At 44.0% G+C, this 21,723-nt stretch overlaps 1 protein-coding gene across 1 annotated transcript in view; it reads left to right on the top strand.

Annotated features, from left to right (window-relative positions):
* The first annotated feature begins 207 nt into the window (after positions 1-207).
* SIPA1 (signal-induced proliferation-associated 1) overlaps positions 208-21,723 on the top strand; it is a 134,967-nt gene continuing 113,451 nt past the window's right edge. Inside the window, exon 1 of the mRNA XM_075326200.1 lies at positions 208-299. The gene's annotated coding sequence lies outside the window, so the exon portion shown is untranslated. The remainder of the gene's footprint in view (positions 300-21,723) is intronic.

The following is a 21,723-nucleotide window of genomic DNA, read 5'->3' as shown; positions in this document are numbered from 1 at the left end:
TGGGAAGACAGCTCCATTTGGTGCAGTATTAATAATGGTTTATGGGGGGGGGGGGTCATATTGGGGTGTAGGAGCATGGTAGCGGCAGGATGTTTGGGCCGCTGACACTCGGTGCTGCTGCTCCCCTCCTTTCTCTTTGTTTCACGCTTCCTGGCACTCTCAGGATGTCATTGTTGCAGGCGCAGGGGGTGGGCTGCCGGTAAGAAATAGAGGAAGCTGTGGTCACTAACAGCGCAAGGCCATGTGAGAGAGACATGCAAGTGGTGACGAGACCAGACAGAATCAGGGGCTTCAGAAAGGTAAATTTAAGACTGAGGTTTTCTAACTTAGATGACGAAGAGCTCGGCTTCCGCGTCACCGGCGTAACCAGTGACCGAGCTTGCGGCTTCCTGCTGTTCATTTCATTCTGCAAATGCAAAATTTGCATCCAATTCTGTAATTTTTGAAGCACAGATGGTCAAGCCTCAGCCTCATCTTCATCAATTCCCAATTATCTCGGTGTCACCTTGCGAGGAGGGAGCAGCCTCTGCGCGACTTCATCTTCTATTTGTCAACGTCGCTAACTCTGGGACAGGACGAATCCAAAGGCTTTTTTTCTTTCCCCCTGACATTGTGTAATTCTCAAAGGGGAGGCACGAGCTCATGGCGTAGGCTCTTTGTCCCATCTTGTCACACTAATGGGTATGAGAGAGACTGATAGCTTCATCTGTAATGATCGCCAGCAGTGCACTCTGGATGACTAATAACGGCACAGTTTTCTGGACAACAGAAAAGTTTAAGAGAACCTACAAACTCATAGTTATTGATCGCGGAGCTCAATTTTCTCAGTTCTTTCCAATTAGGTCATGATTTTAGGTATTTACGTATATACTCATCACCATTCCAGCTCCCTCAGTGCCGGGTATCCCGAGGCTCCCCTGACATTGTAATTGGAGCCACAAACTCATAGTTATTGATCGCGGAGCTCAATTTTCTCGGTTCTTTCTATTTAGGTAATGATTTTAGGTATTTACGTATATACTCATCGCCGTTCCAGCTTTCTCGGTGCCGGGTATCCCAAGGTTCCCCTGACATTGTAAATTGGAGCTACAAACTCATAGTTATTGATCGCGGAGCTCAATTTTCTCAGTTCTTTCCAATTAGGTCATGATTTTAGGTATTTACGTATATACTCATCACCATTCCAGCTCCCTCAGTGCCGGGTATCCCAAGGCTCCCCTGACATTGTAAATTGGATCCACAAACTCATAGTTATTGATCGCGGAGCTCAATTTTCTCGGTTCTTTCTATTTAGGTAATGATTTTAGGTATTTACGTATATACTCATCGCCATTCCAGCTTTCTTGGTGCCGGGTATCCCAAGGTTCCCCTGACATTGTAAATTGGAGCTACAAACTCATAGTTATTGATCGCGGAGCTCAATTTTTTCAGTTCTTTCCAATTAGGTCATGATTTTAGGTATTTACGTATATATTCATCACCATTCCAGCTCTTTCAGTGCTGGGTATCGCGAGGCTCCCCTGACATTGTAAATTGGAGCTACAAACTCATAGTTATTGATCACGGAGCTCAATCTTCTCGTTTCTTTCCAATTAGGTAATGATTGTAGGTATTTACGTACAATATTAATTCATACAGAGGATGACGGCACAGCCGAAAGCTCAAGAATCACTAAAGTTAAAAGAATTGTCGGCTACTTGGATAACTCTTTCTCAATTACTATATTCCACCATGTAAAAAAAACAAAACAGCCTATACTCATTGCCGGCACCGTTCTAGCTCACTTGGTGCCGAGTATCCCGAGGCTCCCCTGACATAGCAAAGTGGAGCTATAAACTCATAGTAATGGATCGAAAAACAGGATATACTCAACGCCGTTCCAATGCCGTCGGTGCTGGGTATCCCGAGGCTCCCCTGACATTGTAAAGTGGAGCTATAAACTCATAGTTATTGATTGCGGAGCTCAATTTTCTGGGTTCTTTCCAATTAGGTAATGATTGTAGGTATTTACGTACAATATTAATTCATACAAGGGATGACAGCACAGAAGAAAGTTCAAGAAACATTGGAGTTAAAAAAATTGTCGGCTACTTGGATAACTCTTTCTCAATTACTATATTCCACCATGTAAAAGAAAAAACAGCCTATACTCATTGCCGGCACCGTTCTAGCTCCCTTGGTGCTGAGTATCCTGAGGTTCCCCTCACATAGTAAAGTGAAGCTATAAACTCATAGTAATGGATCAAAAAACAGGGTATACTCATTGCCGTTCCTACGCCGTCGGTGCTGGTTATCCCAAGGCTCCCCTGACATTGTAAAGTAGTGCTACAAACTCATAGTTATTGATAACGGAGCTCAATCTTCTCGGTTCTTTCCAATTAGGTAATGATTTTTGGTGTTTACATACAATATTCATTTATACAGGTGATGAAGGCACAGCCGAAAGCTCACAAAACACTGTAGTTAAAGGGGTTGTCAGCTATTTGGATAATCCTTTCTCAATTACTATATTCCACCATGTAATAAAAAACAGCCTACACTTATTGCCAGCACTGTTCCAGCTCCGTCAGTGCCGAGTATCCCGAGGCTGCCCTGATATTGTAAAGTAGAGCTACATTCTCATACTAAAGGATCAAAAAACAGAATATTTGCTGTTTCAACGCCATCGATGCTAGGTATCCCAAGGCACCCCTGACATTGCAAATTAGAGCGACAAACTCATAGTAATGGATCATGGCGCTGAATTTTCATGGTTCTTTACAATTAGGTAATGATTTTAGGTATTTACGTACAATATTAATTCATACAGGGGATGACGGCACAGCCAAAAAGCTCAAAAAAACACAATAGTTGAAGGGGTTGTTGACTACTTGGATAACCCTTTCTCCATTACTATATTCCATCATGTAAAAAAAAAAAAAAACAGCCTATACTCATTGCAGACACCGTTCTAGCTCCCTCGGTGCAGAGTATCTCGAGGCTCCCCTGACATCGTAACGTGGAGCTACAAACACACAGGTATTAAAAACAGAGCGCAATCTTTTCGGTTCTTTTCAATTAGATCATTTTACTCATTTATGTAGAATATTAATTCATACAAAGGATGAAGGCACAGCCAAAAAGCTCAAAAAACACTCTACTTATAAAGGGTTGTCAATGTTGACTCCTTGGATAACCCTTTCTCAATTACTATATTCCACCATGTGAAACAAAAAACAGCCTATACTCATTGCTGGTACCATTCCGGTTCCTTCGGTGCCGGGTGTCCTGAGGCTCCCCTGACATTGGAAAGTGGAATTACAAACTTATAGTAATGGATCGTGGAGCTCAATCTTCTCGGTTCTTTCCAATTAGGTAATGATTTTAGGTATTTACGTCCGATATTCATCCATACAGGGGATGAAAGCACAGCCAAAAACTAATAAAAAACTATAGTTAAAGGGGTTGTCGACTACTTAGATAACCCTTTCTCAATTACTATATTCAACTATGGAAATAAAACAGTCTATGCTCATTACTGTTCCAGCTCCCTCGGTGCCGGGTATCCCGAGACTCCCCTGACATTGTAAAGTGGAGCTAAAAACTCATAGTAATGTATCACGGACCTAAAAACAGCCTATACTCATCGCCATTCTAGAGCCATTGGTGCCGGGTATCCTGAGGCTCCCCTGACTTGTTCCACAGGATCCTTGCATTAGTGGCGGATTCTGACATCCGGAAAGAAGCAGCAGTTCTCACTTCTTCCAGATGTGAATTTCATCCGAAGGAAGTGAGAGTGCTTTACTGTGGCACTCACGTGACATAACAACGTCAATTGAGCCCCAGGAGACCTAATACTGACGTCGTTGGAATGGCACAGGCACTGGAGCGGAGTACAGGCTGTTTTTATATTTTACATGGGGGAATAATGTAATTGAAAAGAGGCTGTCAGAGTAGTGGACAAGCCCTTTAAAGGATTATTCTCAATATATTAAATGGGTAAAAATTGCATGTTTCCGTAAAAACAAGAATCTTTGCAATTTACTTCTTATTAAAAATCCTCTTCGTTCTCGAGAATAGAGGAAATTTTAATTGCTATAGATTACTGTTTATTGCCAAGGTTAGTTTTATTGGAAACAGGTTGTAAGCACTGCACCCCATGTTTAGGAACCAGCTAAAGGCTGAAATATTGCAGTGGTGGATGGTTTCCTAGGCAAGGAGTGTAGCAATTACAAGCTCTTTTCAATAGAACTTGTAAGTGCTGCTCTTAAATTAGCAAGGTTTCCTCTGGATTCTGCCGGATTCAGTTTCCCTGCACTCCCTTCGATGCTGCAAAAGAAAAGTTGCCTTTTGCCTGCAGCACCAATGATGACACAGTGCAGGCCAGTGGCACATTGATGCCGCTTATCCGAGTGAAAGAGGAGGAAAAGTTTATTCATCATCAAAGATGTGAGACAATGGATTCTTTATTGTAAGAGCAGTGAGGCTAAGGATTCATTACTGTACAAGCACTTAGACTATGGATTATTTACTGTGCGAGCACTTAGACTATGGATTCTTAAACTATGGATTCTTTACTGTACAAGATGTGAGACTATGGATTCTTTATTGTAAGAGGAGTGAAACTGTTCCCTTTATTGTAAGATTAATGTGATCAAGGTCCTGGAGAACCGAAACGTTATGGTCACAATTGTCACATGTCTTTCATTTATTGCTATCTTGTCTTCTGTATTAAAAATCTATTAGCATTGAGAAAAAGAGTTATATCTTTATTCATTTTTGAGAGTGCAGTGTTATTTATGTTTGATTTTTCAGGGATTTTTGATCCTCTTACACTAGCACCTCCCCCATTCTTTTAATTCTAAGTGTGTGCACACTATCTTCTTATTTTTTTTTACCCTTTATTGTAAGAGCAGTGAGATTATGGATTCAATATTGTAAGAGCAATGAGCCTATGGATTATTTTTTTTGTCAGAGCAGTGAGACTAAAGATTCTTTACTGTGCAAGCAGTGAGACTGTGGATTATTTACTGTAAGAGCAGGGAGACTATGAATTATTCGTTATAAGAGCAATGAGGCTATGGATTAATTGCTATATGAGCACTTAAGGCTACTTTACACACAGCGATATCGGTCTCGATATCGCTAGTGTGGGTACCCGCCCCCATCTGTTGCGCGACACGGGCAAATCGCTGCCCGTGCCGCACAACATTGCCCAGAGCCGTCACACATACTTACCTGTCCGGCGACGTCGCTGTGACCGGCGAACCGCCTCCTTTCTAAGGGGGCGGTCCGTGCGGCGTCACAGCGACGTCACTGAAGCGTCACTGAACCGCCGCCCAATAGCAGCGGAGGGGCGGAGCTGAGCGGGACGTAACATCCCGCCCACCTCCTTCCTTCTGCATAGCAGCCGGGAGGCAGGTAGGGGAGCTTCCTCGTTCCTGCGGCGTCACACGGAGCGATGTGTGCTGCCGCAGGAACGAGGAACAACTTCGTTACTGCTGCAGTAACGATTTTTAAGAATGGACCCCCATGTCGCCGATTAGCGATTTTGCACGCTTTTGCAACGATGCAAAATCACTTATCGGTGTCACACGCAACGGCATCGCTAATGCGGCCGGATGTGCGTCACAAATTCCGTGACCCCAACGACTCCGCATTAGCGATGTCGCAGCGTGTAAAGCCCCCTTTAGACTATAGATGCTTTACTGTGCAATCAGGGAGACTATGAATTCTTCATTGTAAGAGGAGTGAGACTATGAATTCTTCATTGTAAGAGCAGTGAGGCTATGGATTCATTACTGTATGAGCACTTAGACTATTTATTCTTTACTGTGCAAGCACTTAAGCCTGCTTTACACGGTACGATCTATTGTGCAATTACACGATCGATCGTACCTGCCCCCGTCAAGGGCAATTAGTTGCCCGTGGCGCACAAAGTCGTTAACCCCCGTCACATGCACTTACCTGCTGTGTGATGTCGCTGTGGGCGGCGAACATCCTCTTCCTAAAGGGGGAGGGACGTTCGGCGTCACAGCGACGTCACACAGCGGCCGGCCAATAGAAGTGGAGGGGCGGAGATGAGTGGGACGTAAACATCCCGCCCACCTCCTTCCTTCCGCATAGCCGGCGGGTGCCGCGGGACGGAGGTATGCTGCTGTTCATCGTTCCCGGGGTGTCACATGGAGCGGCGTGTGCTACCCCGGGAACGATGAGCAACCGGCGCCATTTTAATTAAACGAGATTATGAAACCGAGCGACGAGTACACGACTCACGATTTGTGAGCGATACTGCGTCGCTCGGAGGTGTCACACAGCCCGACGTCGCAAGCAATGCCGGATGTGCGTCACGAAAACCGTGACCCCGACGATGCATCGCACGATAGATCGTCTCGTGTAAAGCACCCTTTAGACTATACAATCTTTACTGTACAAGAAGTGAGACTATGGATTCTTTATTGTAAGAGCAGTGAGAATAAAAATTCTTTACTGCGCAAGTAGTAAGACTATGCATTGTTTACTTTAAGAGCAGTAAGAATATGAATTCCTTTTGTAAGACTAGTGAGACTATGGATTATTTACTGTGCAAACAGTGGGACCATGGATTCTTCATTATAAGAGGCAGTAAGACTATGTGTTCTTTATTATAACAGCAGTGACACTAAATATTATTTACTGTGCAAATAGGGAGAATATGGATTATTTATGGTAAGAGCAGTGGGACTATGGATTGTTTATTATAAGAGCAGTGAGAAAACTGATTATTTATTGTAAGAGCAGTGAGATAATGGATTCTTCATTGTAAGAGCAGTGAGACTATAAATTCTTTATTGTAAGAGCAGTGAGACTATATATTGTTTATTATAACAGCAGTGACACTAAATATTATTTACTGTGCAACTAGCGAGACTCCATGGATTCTTTATTGTAAGAACAGTGAGACTATGGATTGTTTACTGTATGACATTGATTAAAGGAAATAATCTGTTTGCCATGTGAAGGAATTTTCCCCTAATATGGGGCAATCAGCATCTAAATCATGGGTTTTTGTCTTTCTCTGGATCAACATGTTAGCTTTTAGATTGAACGTGATTGACTTCTTTCAACCTTGACATTACGAAACTTTGGAAGCAGACAACCATTTACGCTGGAAACGTGTGGCAGATTGTCTGCCTGATACTTGGATCATAATTGAGCAATGAAAGGGTCATACGAGTCACTTCTGACAATTAAAAGGACTTGAGCTATAGGCGGTGTAGAGGTTGTAGTTGGAAGGCAGAGACGTTTCTCCATTTCTGTTGCTGAAATACAAATCTCTAAGTATTGGAATAAAAACATCTCTAGAAAAGAGAGGTGTAGGATCCTTACTGTACCGGCATAGACTCCTGGGGTTGGATGGGATCGAGGTGTTTCGCCAAAGCTTCACCCGGTGTTTGGCTTGTTTAATATTCATTGAAATAGTAGGAGGTCATATGGATCCTATATGTCCAGTATTCTACCGTATGCAGCTCAGATCATATTTTTTTAACTAAAAACACATTTGTTAAACTTTCTACTAATTACATACTGATGTCCTTGTGCATCGCACCGGCGTAGCCTGGATTTATCACCCTTATGTACCGTATAATTTCAACAATTTAATAATTAATATACATGAGAATGAAGAAGAAAAAATTGAGGAAAGTACATGGTGTCTGGACGATATATATATATATATATATATATATATATACAGTATATATATAAATGATATATATATATACTGTATATATATATAATATATCGTCCACACGCTATTTACTTTATAATGTCAAACAATGTAAGAAACACCCGGAAAACAATAGTCAAACAATGTACTGTAACAAACAAGAAGAAGGCACATAGTGCTGAAACATGTAGTCACTTGCTGGAGTGCTATTATTTGATTGGAGTTCCTTATACTTTTATATGACATAATGGATAAATAAAGAAGAAGTTTTTTACAATTCTGGTGAAATTTCATCTTTTTGCCGGATCCCAATTCTCCTACATTTATATATTTTATATATATATATATATATATATATATATATATATATATGTGATATGGCAGTGGTGTTAGATAACCTTTAATATATACAGTATTGTATATATTCTAGGTACACTACCTTCACGCAGTTTTTGGAGAAGCTCAGCAGGTAGTCTGTTCCGAACATCTCAGAGAACTGACCCCAGATCTTCTGTATATAAGGTTTGAACAAATCTCTCTGTATCTTCATATAATCTCACACAGACTTGATGATATAAGATCAGGGCTCCATGGGGACCGGATCATCACTTCCAGGACTCTTTGTTCTTCTTCCTGACATTTGCGGTTTGTTTGGGATCATTGTCCTAGAGCCAATTCCTGATGATTTTACATGATGGATAAACATCTACCTGGATTTCTCAGCATTAACTCTGTCCAAATCCCCAATTCCATTTTCCAAACTTGCAGGATCCTCAACCATGCTTGACTGTTCCTACAGACCCTCATTATTGGTCGCTCTCCAGCCCTTTAAGAACAAACTGCCTTCTGTTACAGACAAATACGTCATATTTTGGTTTCCTGAAGCACATCATCTGCAGCCATTTTCTACATCCTGGTTCCTATGTTTTCAGGTATAGCTGAGTCACTTTTTGGGTATGTTTCCATTTAGAAGGTATGCTATGTGGACGCAACTCTTTCATGAAGACTTCTCTGATCAATAGATGCATGTAGCTGATGCCACTCAAAGCTGCTAATTCTGGACTGATGACACTGCTGGACATCTTACAATTTAAATTTTGGTGGATTTCCTGATGAAGGAGAGGGGTTATCTCCGAAACGCGTAGAATAAACTACCCTGCATTGCTCTTATTTGGAATTAACTCTTTATTGGCACAGCAGCGCGGACGTTTTTCCACTTTTTATCCTTGTTTTTTTCTTAGTTCTGGGCTGATGGCACTGCTGGACATCTTACAATTTCAAGAAGACATAACATGATGTGTCGTCAATAACATGCACTAAGTTTCCTTGGCTGACAATGGCCTCAATAGTCTTCAATGTTGACCATTTCTTATTTTCTTCATTGCTGAGAAATACAGTCAGACACTCATCCAACATGCAATACTATCAGGAAGGCTTCTGATTGGCTCCTAATTTATTCTGTAGCTGGACAAAGACCCTAAACATATAGCCAATGTCAGAATGATCTTCAGCATAAAAAAGAACAAGGAGGAGGTGGTGACTGAAGGTGATGATCCCCCTCAGAGCCCTGATGTCAACATCATCCAGTCCACCTGGGATTAAATAAGCAACATCCACAGATCTGTGGTTAGTTCTCCAAAATGTTTGGACTAAGACTTCCTGCTGAGTTACTTCTAAACTCTGCAAGTGTAAGAAGAACGAGGAGGAGGAGGAGGAGTTCGTGGTGACTGGAGGTGATGATCTGGCCCCCACAGAACGCTGTGTGGTTAGTTCTCCAAAAGGTTTGGACTAAAGGCTGCTTTACACGTTACAATTTATCGTGCGATGGCATTTGCGATCGCACCTGTCCCCATCGTTTGTGCGGCACGGGCAATTTCTTGCCCATGTCGCACAATGTTGTAACACCCCCACCCGTCACATGCATTTACCTTCCAAACAACCTCGTTGTGGGCGGTGAATATCCACTTCCTGAAGGGGGAGGGACGTTCGGCGTCACAGCGACGTCAGACAGCAGCCGCCCAATAGAAGCGGAGGGGCGGAGACGAGCGGGACGTAAACATCCCGCCCACCTCCTTCCTTCCGCATTGCCGGCGGGACGCAGGTAAGCTGTGTTCATCGTTCCCGGGGTGTCACACAGAGCGATGTGTGCTGCCTCGGGAACAATGAACAACCGGACCTTCGATTTTTAGAAAAGCGACGTGTCAACGATGAACGAGAAGGTGAGTATTTCTGCTCGTTCATAGCTGTCGCACGCTACGATATCACTAACGATGCCGGATGTGCGTCACTTACGACGTGATCCCGCCGACATCTCGTTAGATATATCGTAGTGTGTAAAGCCCGCTTTAGACTTCCTGCCAAGTTCTTCCTAGGTGATGATCCGGTCCCAACAGAGCGCTGATTTCAACATCATCCAGTCTACCTGGAATTACAGAATTACATATGCAACATCCATAGATCTGTGGCTAGTTGTCCAGAATGTTTGGACCAAGACTTCCTGACGAGTTCTTTCTAAACTCTGCAAGTGTAAGAAGAACAAGGAGGTGGTGGTGACTGGAGGTGATGATCCGGTCTCCACAGAGCCCTGATCTCAACATCATCCAGTCTACCTGGAATTACACAAGCAACAGATCTGTGGTTAGTTCTCCAAGATGTTTGGACCAAGACTTCCTGTCCTTACACCGCTTCTTCCAAGATTACACACCCCAGTGCACTTTCAGACAGTTTTATATACAAGTGCTAAACTAGATTTCTCATGACTAGCACATTAGATTTTTGGGGAAAAAAAGTATCATTTGCCTATGAATCCATACAAATACTTCCATATGTGTGAATGTACTGACTTTTTCCCTTTAAGGAAGTGCAAGATTAATCACTTTAATGAGCCCTCCTGACAATAAGCTAATCACAAGGTCTCCACCCCCAACAATTATCTGTAATCTCTGGACTAATTTGGCAGCAAATGTTCAGTTGTAATCAAGCTGTCTATGTGAAGCATCAACATTTGGCAACAACTTGAATAGGAGTAAAGGAATAGAGTTGTGGGGAATCAGGATGGCTAGCACTTGTCAAGTCCTGGCTATGGTAACTCCTTTTGTAGAGCTAGGAGTAAAGTTTGGAGAGTGTATGTCACAAGGAGGTTTTTTGCAAGCATCAACAACTGTCATGATCTGGGGAAACTTCAGATTCCTGCACTCTGCCTATCTTCCCTGATGTTTGTGATCAGCACAGGGAGATTCGGGTGTCAAATCAAAGACCTGTAGTTCATAGGCAGGCTGGCAAGAGTTAATCTCTGCTGAGCTGCTTGTTAATCTTCTTTAATCATATTCACTCACCTCATATATATGTTGGCTGGACTCTTGCATTAGTGACAGCTATAGCTTGTCTATACTGGCCTGGAGAGGTGGATTTATTCAGGCTTACTGGTGGTTGCTATATTATTATAGTGGTGCTAACTCTTGTCCTTTTGTGGCTGCATTACTTTTCTTGCTTTTCCTTCTAGTTGTTTACTGTTTGTCCCTGAGAGTGTGCAGTGTGACTAAGTTTCTGTTATCTCTGTCTGTCTTATCTGTGTTTCACACTTCTGCCCTTTCCTTCCCTGGGTGGAGGGGGGAGCAGACTAGCTTTACTCAGGGGTTTAGTAAGACACAGGACTCTGGCATCTCCACCATTAGGGGTAATCCAGAGTACAGACATAGTCTAGGGTCCTCTAGCGTGAGGAACACTTGTCCCTCACTATCCCACAGTGACATTGTGGTAGTCTACTATACTATATACTTGTCATTAAAACATATATTATTGGTCTCTTTCCTAATAGGGACATTAAAAAATACCGATAAAAGAAACTTTTAAAACAGGGATTATCCACATTTTTAACTTTTGCCTGAAACTAAAGCTTCCCATTCAGTTTCATTAGCATCCCACCTTTAGCCGTCCTATTAACATGGATGCTCAGTTTGATCGGACATGCATGTGTTGGTGATTGGAAGAAAGAACTGAGCTTCTGACAGACATTGATCTTTCCTGAGAGTAAAATCATTGGCCGTTGGATTTAAGATTTCCTCACCTCATATATATACTGGCTGGACTCTTGCATTAGTGCCAGCTATAGCTTGTCTATACTGGACTGGAGAGGTGGATTTATCCAGGTTTACTGGTGGTTGCTACATTATTGTTGTGTGAGGTTGTGGTGTTAACCCTTGTTGTCCTTTTTGTTGCTGCATTACTTCTCTTGCTTTTATGCTTTAGTTTCTTACTGTTTGTTCCTGAGAGTGTGCACTGAGGTGTGACAGAGTTTCTATTATACCTATCTTATCTGTGTTTCACACTTCTGCCCCTTCCTTTCCTGGGTGAAGGGGGGAACAGATTAGCTTTACTCAAGCACAGGACTCCAACATCTCCACCATTAGGGGTAACCCAGAGTACAGGGATAGTCTAGGGTCCTCTAGTGGGAGGAACAGCATATGAGCCCCTTGAACCTCACTACCCAGAGTGACATTGTGACAGTCTAGAATAGGGCTTGTCATTAAAGCATATATTATCAGGCTCTTTTCTAATAGGGACTTTAAAAAATACTGATAAAGGAACCTTTTAAAACAGGGATTATCCACATTTTTAACTTTTGTCTGAAATTAAAGCTGCCCATTCAGTTTAATTAGCAGCCCCCTCTTAACCCTCGTATAAACATGTATGCTCAGATTGATTGGGCATGCATGTTTTGGTGTTGATCTTCTGACAGACACTGATCTTTTCTGAGAGCAAAATCTTTGGCCTTTGGTTTTAAGATGCCAGATTATTAATTTCCCCTTAAAACAAAAGGTTCCACTAAAATGTGCGTGGCCATCTTTTTACAAGGAGAGTTACACGGTAATTATCTTTTACCGTTAAAATGCAATGGATTCTGTAGATCAGGGGTCTCAAACACGCGGCCCGCGGGCTGCATGCGGCCCCTCAGGCGGCTTTGTGCGGCCCCCAGGCCCATGTCCCTGTTCACTATCGCGGCCGGTGCAGGGGCCGCAGCCACTGTCTGCGCTTTATGTCAGATGAATGTGTACCGCCCTGAGAGGGGCCCGGCCGCTTCTCGACTGCTCGGGCCGAGCCGCTCGAGGTCCGGGCTCGGGTTGTCAGTGGCTCGAGCGCCTCCGGACCGGGGGTCACGTCGCTCTGTTAAGGGGAGGCAGTGGGGTGGTGGTGTGGAACGAGGTCCGCAGCCAAGGGCCGCGTTGTCGTTGTACGGGTCGTGACGCCACCCACGGGTCGTGGTGATGGGATGCACCACCGCTGCGGCTGGAGTGAAGGGTATTCCCGGGATCGGTGTTGCGGCCGCAGCCTAGATGTTAGCGCCTCCGTGGGTAGGGGCGGTGTGTCCCGGTTGGGAGGGACTGGCAACGGTGTTGTTGTCGGGGTTCAGGGTGCCGTGCTGCGAAGCAGTGTCGTGCCCGGATGGCACTGGTGTACTCACGATTAATTCACACTCAGTCACTGGTAAACCAAAGTTCGGATCTGGTCGAGTCCCGCAGCCGGCTGCTTGTGTCCCTTGTGAGGCTGATGGTGGCCCCTTTCCCTTGCACCTCTTGTTTAACTGTTGGCTCCCCTGCCTGGGCAGTGGTAGCCCGCTCCCCGGCGTTGAGCTGCCGGAGGAGCCCTCGGTTGCCCGCAGGCGCTGGCCCGTCGGATGTTTGGCCCTTGGCGGTGGCTCTCACCTGGCATCGGTGGGCTTTTGCCTTCTTTCGGGACTTTGGGTGAGGATGAACCCGTGAGGTCCAGACTGCAATCAGTTAATTTGCCTATACTCAGTGGCTTCTAAGCTAGGACGGGGTCTGAGTACCCGGTTTCTGGTGCTCTGGTAAACAGTTGACTCCCCGGTTCAGGGCCGGCGGGCTCCAACCCTGGCCCGGTCCCTAAGGTTCCGCCGGTTGCTGTACCGGTACTACTGCAGGCGGCCACCATCGTTTGCCTGCCTGACGTTACGGGGATCCCAGGCTCCAACCCGGGTCCCTGACAGTTCTGCTCCTTTACACCTCCTGTCACTGTCACTCTACAACTCAAACTGACTGTATTTCCAGCATCAGGACAGTAGTCTCCTCGGTGGGCATGCCTTTCCGCCTGACTCCGCCCACCTGGTGTGCCCTACTGGCCCTGAGGAAGGCATCAGGTCTCCCTTTCGGGTGACTGATGTGTCCTCACAAGGGATGGGGGTGTCTGTGTAATGTGGTAGGTGTTGTTACCTGTGACCCCTGGGGTCCAGGGCATCACAAATGTATTGCGGGTGCTGCGCTCACGCGCCGGCAATACAATCATCTGACATAAAGCGCAGACAGGGTCTGCGGCACCTGCCGCGATAGTGAACAGGGGCACAGGCCTGGGGGCCGCACGAAGCAGAGGTGAGGCAGCCGAGGGAACGCGGCACAGGTGAGAAGAATGGTGGTTTTATTTTGTGTGTGTGTGTTAAGAACGGCGCATTAACCCCTTAGCGACCTATGACGTACTGGGTACGTCATAGCTCCCTGGTACTTAAGGACCCATGACGTACCCAGTACGTCATGGCAAAATCGCGGCCCCGGTGGCTGTGATCGCTTTGCAAGTACCTTAGATTCGAAGAGGAGGGGACCTCTGCCTGACCTCAGGAGGGGTGGTGTCTCCTCCCCGGACCTATGGAGGCTGTGATTGGCTGACGAACGCCACTCAGCCAATCACAGCCACTGTAATTGCTGAAACATTGAAATCCAGCCAAGATCAGTGCAGCTGTAGCACCGATCATTGGCTGGAGCTGGGTGACCTCTGTTTCACCCGCCCCCAGCTCTGATTGGAGAGACCGGCCTTGTGACCAATCTCTCCAATCACTGTGGATCTGGGGCCGGAGACCGCCCCCTCAGCTTCACTCCAGCGCCTGTGGAAGCTGAGGAGAGCGATCGGTAAGTTACAGCCACTGCCCACTTTCAGAAGCCGCCGCTACTGCCACTGACCCCCACCCATTACTACAGTATGGGGACAACGTGCGCACATTACTATGGGATGGGGATAAGGCTGGGACATTACTATAGGATGGGGACATTACAAAGATGGGCACAATACTATTGGATGGGGACATTATTACTATAGGATGGGGACAAGGTGAGCACATTACTATAGGATGGGGATAAGGTGGGCACATGACTATAGGATGGGACAGTACTACAGAATAGGGACATTACTACAAGGGGAAAAGGATGGTAAACATTACTATAGAATAGGGATAAGGCTGGGGACATTACTATAGGATGGGGACAAGGTGGGCACATTACTTTAGGATGGGCACATTACTATAGAATGGGGACATTACTATAGGATGGGACAGTACTATAGGATGGGGACAAGGTGGGCACATTACTATAGGATGGGCACATTATTATAGAATGGGGACATTACTATAGGATGGGACAGTACTATAGGATGGGGACAAGGTGGGCACATTACTATAGAATGGGGACATTACTATAGGATGGGGACAGTACTATAGGATTGGGACATTGCTACAAGGGGACAAGGATGGGGAACATTACTACAAGATACGGACAAGGATGAGGAACATTACTTTAGGATGGGGACAAGGATGAGCACATTACTGTGGGATGGGGACTAGGATGGGGCACAATACTACAAGGGGACAAGGATGGGCACGTTACAAGATGGGGAACATTACTAAAAGATGTTGGCCAAAATTTCTATATAGTGCTAATTGTAAGACTTACCGTAGTTACAAAAAAGGAATAATATGTAAAAAAAAAAAAATGTTATATTTAAACAAAGAATGTGCACGTTTGCTATAATAAACAAGTGAAAAAATGTTCAAAATCAGTGATCCCAAGGTGTGTAAAAAAAAATTATATTATATATGGTACCAATAAAAATGTCACTTTGTCCTGCAAAGAATGCGGCTCCCCAAATTATTTTTCTCCTCTGTGTGGCCCATACACCCAGCCGAGTTTGAGACCCCTGCTGTAGATAGTACAAATATATATATATATTTTTAGAACCGCCTGGGTATACATGAAAGTTCATGGTTCCACTCATTGGATGCAAATAAAAGTCTTTATGAATAGATCAATATCTCTGGTCATCAGCAATTACTTATAACAATCGCCTTCTTCAAATGGGACCTTCATTTTTAAAGACGAGTCATTGTCATCATTTGGAGCAGTGTATTCATTGAGTTGGTATGTACTCCCTTAGGCGCTATGGTCTGAAAACATCGATTTGTTTTCTGACCATCCCTAGAGGCAATCCCCAGTGAAAACTAAAGTTTCCCATAGCAATTATTAATCAAGGAAGACTTGTAGACCAAAAAACGACTGCCAACGGGCAACATGTTTGCCATTTGGCTGTTGTGTAATAGACTGTTTATACAGACAGCCCGCGCTTCAGATGTGATCCAATCCAGAGATCAGTGTCATTGTTCTTGGCAGAACAAAAGCTATTTTCACAGTACAATGTGTTGTCGAGGATGATGATATTTTGAGCAAGCTAAAAGATCATTTCACCCAACGAACAAGCATTGTGCTTGTTCGTTGGTTGATTGGCAGCCCTGTAAACTTTACCAAGCAGACCAGTGAGTGAGTGATACATTGTATGTCTCAGCCAATACATCATGCTGCTCTCAGATTACATAGCAAAAGCTTGCTAACAGATTTCCCTTAAGGCAGCATCTAAACCAAGTATAATGACACAGAAGTGGTGGTACTGCGTATTACTGACTCTAGTAGTGATAAGTGAGCACTACCATGCTCGGGTGCTCAGGACCCATAACAAGCAGTTAGATGATCGGTCGGGTGCAAGTATAATGGAAGTCAATGGGGGACTCCAGAATTTTTCCAGGACATTCCCCATTGATTTCAATTATACTCGGATACTTGAGTCGTGCCCATCCGAGCATTTACTTCTTGTTACAAGTACCAAGCATCCGAGCATGGTAGTGCTCGCTCATCACTAGTTACGAGTACTGAGCACCCGAGCATGGTAGTGCCTGTTCATCACTAGTTAGGAGTACTGAGCACCTGAGTATGGTAGTGCCCGCTCATCACTAGTTACGAGTACTGAGCACCCGAGCATGGTAGTGCCTGTTCATCACTAGTTAGGAGTACTGAGCACCCGAGCATGGTATTGCCCGCTCATCACTAGTTACGAGTACCGAGCACCCGAGCATGGTAGTGCCCGCTCATCACTAGTTACGAGTACTGAGCACCCGAGCATGGTAGTGCCCGCTCATCACTAGTTACCAGTACTGAGCACCTGAGCATGGTAGTGCTCGGTCATTACTAGTTACAAGTACTGAGCACCCGAGCATGGTAGTGCCCGCTCATCACTAGTTACGAGTACTGAGCACCCGAGCATGGTAGTGTCCGCTCATCACTAGTTACGAGTATCGAGCACCCGAGTATGGTAGTGCCCGCTCATCACTAGTTACGAGTACTGAGCACCCGAGCATGGTAGTGCCCGCTCATCACTACTTACCAGTACTGAGCACCTGAGCATGGTAGTGCTCGCTCATTACTAGTTACAAGTACTGAGCACCCGAGCATGGTAGTGCCCGCTCATCACTAGTTACGAGTACTGAGCACCCGAGCATGGTAGTGTCCGCTCATCACTAGTTACGAGTATCGAGCACCCGAGCATGGTAGTGCCCGCTCATCACTAGTTACGAGTACTGAGCACCTGAGCATGGTAGTGCCCGCTCATCACTAGTTACGAGTACTGAGCACCTGAGCATGCTAGTGCTCACTCATCACTAGTCTCTAGCTTTTCTGCCCTCTACATTTTACTAGAGAAAGAGGCCACTTGCCTACAGCGCTGGAGAAGGTAGTAGCAGGTAAGGATTTATGTCATAGCTTGTGGGAAACAGAGAGAACAATGGGGCTGACTTTGAGTCTCGTGTACTTCTCCATGGAATTTGCAGGGTATTGCTGTATATCCTGTTACAAGACATGACTTGTGAGAATTATGGTATCATAGAAAATCCACCATCCATGTACAACTCTTTTTCCAGACCAGTAATAAACGCTTGTATAGATTTTTATATCCTACAACTATTTCCTTCTTTCTTTTATTGATGTCAGTTCTTTGTTTTTGTGCTTTTTTCGAGCTCATAGAAATGAAGACGTCTACAGTTGAGCAGAGGAGAGTGGTAAATAGGGAGTGGAATGAAAAAGCGAGGTACCTAGAAATATAGATTTGACCCTTCTCCTTTTCTATTTTTGTTCCCTTTTTTTCTTTACTTTTGGCTTATGTTATGTGTTTAGCTTAATTTGGACTAATGTTTTTCCCAGATGCCCAAAATCATTACCTGATGTTGATCTTTCCACCGCCTTAACTGGATGCTCCTTACACGGCGCTGCTACTCTTCATTCTTGTATATTATTCCATCCTTCAGCTTATTTAATGGTTTCAGTTACATTTTTCTTTTCTTTTTTCCCTCAAGGCTATACGGCTATACTCGTATGTATTACATTTCTCAGATCTTTCCCGATGTGCCTCATCGCTCAGACCTTTCAGCATTTTTGTTGCCCATCCTTGTTGTGAGAACAATTGGAGGATTGTGTTTCTCTGAGTGAACGTGTCTACCTTTTATATGTCTTTTATAAATAATTAGGCTGCGTTCACACGCTGCAGTAGGGCTGTGGCTTTCAACCGCAGCAGCCCAATGCCGCAGCCGTCTCTCTACTGTTTCCTTGAACAATCATTCTTTAAGGGAAACGGCTCTTTCACTTGCAAGATCGAAATGGTGGCGTGGTTTTTTAGGTGAAACAGCTGTTTATCTGCAAGATCAAATGAAGGACCTGAGAGTCACAGGGCCACTGCGGATAGAGGATTCAGCATGAGCGCTGAGTGTGAACGCAGCTATGAGTGTGAACGCAGCCAAAGAGTGTGAACGCAGCCATGATTGTAAACGCAGCCACGAGTGTGAATGCAGCCACGAGTGTGAATGCAGCCACGAGTGTGAATGCAGCCACGAGTGTGAACGCAGCCACGAGTGTGAACGCAGCCACGAGTGTGAACGCAGCCACGAGTGGTAATGCAGCTATTAAAGAGGGGGTTCACTACTCCGCATAGTGGCCATGTATGTGGTCAATGTAAAGCTCATAAAGAAGGCTTTTTTTCAAATACAGTACCTTGTTTAATCAATTGTGCCTCTGAGCGGCGCTGTTGTGGTTTGCTCATCCCCATCACGTGATCCCCGGGCTCAGTGACCTCTGAGATCCGGTGATGTCAGGTCAACTTCCAGAAACCCTCACAATACAGTGAAGATATTTTCTTATTGTATAATAATAATTTTTTAATTTCTATTATTGTATTCAAATAAGCAATACTAATTGCAGCACTTTGCCACATTGGGGCCAATTTTACGGCAGAAAAGCAACATAAAAGCTTTAAAAATTTGAAAAAAAAATTGTGCAGCACAGAGCTGTCCAAAAATTATCACACCAGATTGAATCAGCTCCACTGAAATGGGTGAAGCTTGGGTGACGCTGGGGTTGGAGCCACAGCAGGAGAGGGCATCCAACATGACGGGGACATCCAACATGGGAGGGGGCATCCAACACGACGGGGGCATCCAACATGACAGGGGCATCCAACACAGGAGACAGCATCCATCATGACAGGGGCATCCAACACGGGAGGGGGCATCCAACACGGGAGACAGCATCCAACACGGGAGGGGGCATCCAACAGGGGAGACAGCATCCAACATGACAGAAGCATCCAACACGATGGGTGCAACCAACACGGGAGGGGGCATCCAACACGATGGGGTATCCAACAAGGGAAGGGGCATGTTAAAACAACAAGTGAGAATAAGTAATTCAGGTTTATAGAAATTGTAGAAAAATGTTTAATCACAAACTGAATAACCTATTAGAGACAATTTCTGAATTTGGGACAACCCCTTAATCGCATGTTATGCCTGTAGCACCTGTTTGCCAGAATTTTGCACAATTTGTACCAACTATCAGGAGCCACAGCCTTGTTGTAACTCTAATCTTAGACTTTTATACTAAATGAGTTAAAAAAAAGCTAAAAAATTACCCATTTTTTTGACACATTCATAAATAGTGTATACAACAACATCTCACTTGTGTTACTTCTTCTGGTGCAATTCATTTTATTAATTTGTCCTAAAGTATTTTGGAAAAATTTAAACGCTCTGGCAAATTTTCCATTGAGTTTTCGCAGAGCAGCAAACTGTATGTGTCACATTATCAGTAAATGATATACTCACCTCTGAAATCTCCTGCTGCTCCACGCTGATGATTGATTACACTGGTGCTGCAATTACATGTCATCCCGAAGTGTAACTCATCACTGGTCTTAGTGGAGATGTCTGTCAGGGAGAGGCATCATCTTTGCGCCAGTAATTGGATTTCATGGTCTTATGGTGGTGCAACATGCCATTGCAGAGGTGGCGGATTGTTCAGTAGATCGATTTTATTGTTATTTTTCAAACATTTAAGATTCTTCATTCTCTTGTTCGGTTTTAAATAATTTTAACTTACGTGGAAAAATTAATTGCAGCTTTTGCTTAATTTTTACACTAGTTTTTTTTCAGTACACTAGTTTTTTTTCAGTTCTTAGTATTTTTTGGACTTGGTTTTCATTAGCCATGAGTTTCCAGCTAAATAATTATGTGAGGCCTTTTTAAATGTCACAGAATATTTGCTCAGTGGTTCTCCTGTGACCTCATATTTATGACACAAATTATTTGCTCAGTTGTTTTCCTGTCGCCTCATAGTTAGGGCACAAAATATTTGCTGTATGGTTCTCCTGTTGCCTCATATTTAGGGCACAAATTATTTGCTCAATGGTTCTCCTGTCGCCTCATATATAGGTCACAAATTATTTGCTCAGTGGTTCTTCTGCCGCCTCATATTTAGGGCACAAATTATTTGCTCAGTGGTTCTCGCTGTCACCTCATATTTACAGCACAAATTACTTGCTCAGTAGGACACAAAATCTTTGCTCAATGGTTCTCCTGTGGCCTCATATTTAGGGCACAAATTATTTGCTCAGTTGTTTTCCTGTCGCCTCATATATAGGTCACAAATTATTTGCTCAATGATTCTCCTGTTGCCTCCTATTTAGGGCATAAATTATTTGCTCAATGGCTCTCCCATCTCCTCATATTTAGGGCACAAATTATTTGCTCAATGGCTCCTCCTGTCTCTTCATATTTAGGGCAAAAATTATTTGCTCAGTGGTTCTCCTGTCGCCTCATATTTAAGGCACAAAATATTTGCTCAATGGCTCCTCCTGTCTCTTCATATTTAGGGCAAAAATTATTTGCTCAGTGGTTCTCCTGTCGCCTCATATTTACGGCACAAAATATTTGCTCAATGGCTCCTCCTGTCTCTTCATATTTAGGGCAAAAATTATTTGCTTAGTGGTTCTCCTGTCGTCTCATATTTACGGCACAAAATATTTGCTCAATGGTTCTCCTGTGACCTCATATTTAGGGCACAAAATATTTGCTCAGTGGTTCTCCTGTCGCCTCATATTTAGGGCACAAATTATTTGCTCAGTGGTTCTCCTGTCGTCTCATATTTATGGCACAAAATATTTGCTCAGTGGTTCTCCTGTCACCTCATATTTAAGGCACAAATTATTTGCTCAGTGGATTCCCCTGTTGTATCATATTTAAGGCACAAATTATTTGCTCAGTGGATTCCCCTGTTGTATCATATTTAAGGCACAAATTATTTGCTCAGTGGTTCTCCTGTCACCTCATACTTAAGGCACAAATTATTTGTACAATGGTTCTCCTGTTGCCTCATATTTAGGGCAAAAAATATTTGCTCAATGGTTAAAATCTGCAAGGAAAAACGCATGAAATAAAAAGCATAAAAAAGAAACATGTGCACATAGCCTTAATTTGCATAAAACCAATGAAAAAAATGCAAAAAAAACCCATGTGTGACTATAGCCTAAAAGCAGCTTTTAATAACAATAAAACAATGAAAAAAACATGCAAAAAAGCAACATGTGAAAATAGCCTAAAAGCAGCTTTT

Source organism: Anomaloglossus baeobatrachus, chromosome 10 (genome assembly GCF_048569485.1).
Source record: "Anomaloglossus baeobatrachus isolate aAnoBae1 chromosome 10, aAnoBae1.hap1, whole genome shotgun sequence".
Lineage (NCBI taxonomy): Eukaryota > Metazoa > Chordata > Amphibia > Anura > Aromobatidae > Anomaloglossus > Anomaloglossus baeobatrachus.
The sequence above is the reverse complement of the archived record's forward strand: the minus strand, read 5'-3'. Positions and strand labels throughout refer to the sequence as shown.